Below are 3281 nucleotides of genomic sequence, written 5' to 3'. Positions count from 1 at the left end.
GCAGGCAGAGTAAGGGGTGCGCCACGACTTTGTCAGCTCCTCGTGGACTTCGTGGAAGAACGGGGCGGAGCGCTGGTGAGGGGCCTGGCAGCGGCCTGGAAGAAACCACTCGTCCAAGTGGCTCCGTGATGGCTCCTCTGGCGGAGCCCAGTCGAGGTCCAGTTCCTCTACGGCCTTAGACAGGACGCGGAATAACTCGGCGTCCATGCCAGTGCCGTGATCAATAGGTTCCAATGAAGGCAGGGGGGCGGGGTCGTCCGGCTTGCCAACCCTTCATGTTCAGAGGCTGCCATGGAGTCGAAGAGCGGCTCCTCATCCGATCCACCGAAGGAGACGAGGTCGCTCGCATCTACCGAGGGACGCTGGTCTGGGCTGGAGAATGAGACGGGGGTCTGCTCTCTGTGGGGAGAGGGCGAGGCACGCGGGCGTTGGGCTGATGTGTGCTTGACCGTCTCCATGCGCTGAACTGTTCTGCCCCGCGGTCTTTTCCTGGCAGGCGCGGGAGACGGGAGGGCATGAACAGGGGGGTCGCTCTCGGAGAAGAAGGCGGCAGTCGGCGAGGGCGCGGCCACTGCGTGGAGCCGGCGAGTCAGCTGGGTCTGCTGCGGGGCCGCTTCGACGGCGGCAGAGCTTCTTCAAAGGCGGCGAGCTTCTTTCTCGGCGAGCAGGCTTCTGCGAGGATCAGCGAAGAGAAGTTTCAGTCGTCGCTGAAGGAGAAAGGACTGATGGCCTATGGCGAAACACTCGCTTATATAGCACATTACCCCGCCCCTTTTGGCGGGAATGTCCGCGTGCTCTCTTCTCATAGGCTCATAGGTTCAACAACTTGTCTATGAGTGAACCAATGACGGTGCAGTTACACTGCGTTATTGAAAAGGCTTCAGTAGCGGGGAAAAAGGGAGACTTTTCCCCCATACGCAGTACGAGTGAAATATCGAAAGGGAACTGCTGCATGACTGGATTTAATAGAGAAAACTGCGAAAACACGAGTAAGACAAACGAATTACACTAAAGGTTGGAATTGAAAGAGTTTCTTACAATTTGTCAAATAAAACTAATCCATGGATATTGACATGCAGCCAGGAATCGTGTTTCCTGACATTTATGTGTGCCTGATTTCGACGTCGGGGAAATACATAAAGCAAATCTGCCTGTGAATATTTTATATAACTACAATATAGGTAGGTTTAAATCCGAGTAATCACTTAAATCATTGTTATATATATTGTCATAATGTCCAGCCCTAAAACATAGTTTTATAGTATAGTTTTTGTCAGTGTTTATTTAAAAACACCCAATTATGCAGAATATAAGATGGAAAATATTTTATTAATGAGTTCAACACAATATATAACAATACAATATATACGGTATGATTTTACCTCAAAATCCAACAATTCGACACAAAATGATAACTGCAAAAAATGTTTCCCTGCTGGAGTCCAGCTGTTTCTGTGAATTGCAGTGATCAATTTGCTTCTTTTTTCTGTAGCTTTCGGCAGTCTTTAAACAAATACCAAAGGTTTTGTGTCAAAGCTATTTGTACAGTCAATCACAAAGCTCTTTCTCGTTTTGGAAGTGTTATGTGTGTTTTTCGCGGCATTCACGCTGAAAACCAATGCTGCCGCTCAGTCTTTTGCCACTCAGTGAGCGTGACCGCAGTCATAACGGTCAACGGTGACGTCGCGTGCATACCCTCTATTGATGCCAGCAAGTTACTGTACATTTCACAGTGTAGGGGTGAAACAATGCCTGATAATTAAGTGAGCAGTTGATTATGCACCTGAAAGATACACATGCTCTTCCAACAAAAGGCCGATCATGTGAAATTGAGGAAAAAATGCACGTAAAAGTTTTAAGCTTAAATTAGAAGTTAAATTAGTTATTGCTTCCAAGTTAGAATTTCTAGAATTTCAAGTTAGAATAGGTTTTACTTCGTTCATTTTTGTTTTCGTCCTCAATCAGTTGTGATGTAGCCTATATGGGAATATTTGGAGATTATATACACTGCTGTAACATTCCTGTTAAAATGACTGTACCCTGTGTGTGTTATAAATGAGATAATGTGCAATCAATGAAGTACATTTACTTCATAACATTTACTTTTAAAATCAGAAAGAGTAGATTTAAATGTGGGTACTTTTACTTTTTACTTGAGTACATTTCTAATGAAAAAGCTTTTACTTCACTACGCTTGTCGACATTCCTCTCGTTACTTTATTTTAATGCAATTCTTAAGAAATTGATAGTTTATTTTATTTTTCATGAACGATGCCCCATTCACAAATGAATCAATCTTTCGAGTCAATTCTGCTCAAAGACTTGATCAAACAAGGCTGGCTGTCTAAATTAGCTAAACAGGCTCCCTGATGCCAAATTTTGTACTAGTAGGCACAGTTTTGTTAAAAGAATACTTCTATGAAAGATTATTTTCAAGATTATTTTAAACTGCTTTGTCACTTTTTTGTTTATTTTTGTTTTGTTTAAGATTTGAGATTCAGAAATATTTTGAATGTGTAATTTGCCTTAATGTTACTGCACTACACAGCACTGCCACTTTTTTGTTCCTTTTTGTTCTCCCTCTACCAGTCCACACAAACGTGTGAATGACCGGCGACTCATGCAAAAGTTTAGTTTCCATTCCAGGTCACTAAATTCCAGCAGTACAACCCGCTCTCACCAGTCCTTACTACAGACCTTCATCCACACACTTCTGCTTTTCGGAGGAGGGAGGAGTAGTATTGAGATGCTCCTGAAAGTTGCACAGCTGCCAAAAAGGTCAGCTTCCTGTACCTGTCCTTTCCTCAGTCCTTCCAGCAGTAAAATGCCCACAAATTCATGCTGTTGCTTGATTAAAAGCAAAAATAACACACATAAGAAGTATTGAAAGCGCCGGTATATGTAAACATATCGGATTAGATACTGTCTCATGTAAACGGTCCATCAAATCTTTCAATCAGAATGATTTTAATCAGAATGACCAAAAAGTGTACATGTAAACGTGGCTGGAGCCATAAAAGTACCAAGAAAGGGTTGTTCTGTAGACAGACTGGAGCCAAAAATTAGATTGTCTGAGGGTTTCTGGAATTATGTTTTGAAAGAATCATCTGAATGATTCATTTGTCTGGTTCGTCCACAGTTCCTACAATACATACTAGAGAAAAGCAGATTAGAGATGACCACTGAATGTTCATTGAATGCATAACTTGTCATTTTTATGTCATAGAGACATATATTATTGTCATTTGGACACTGATTTGATGTCAGAGGAAGGATGTGCT

Source organism: Chanodichthys erythropterus, chromosome 14, assembly GCF_024489055.1.
Source record: "Chanodichthys erythropterus isolate Z2021 chromosome 14, ASM2448905v1, whole genome shotgun sequence".
NCBI classification, from domain to species: Eukaryota; Metazoa; Chordata; class Actinopteri; order Cypriniformes; family Xenocyprididae; genus Chanodichthys; species Chanodichthys erythropterus.
The sequence above is the reverse complement of the archived record's forward strand: the minus strand, read 5'-3'. Positions refer to the sequence as shown.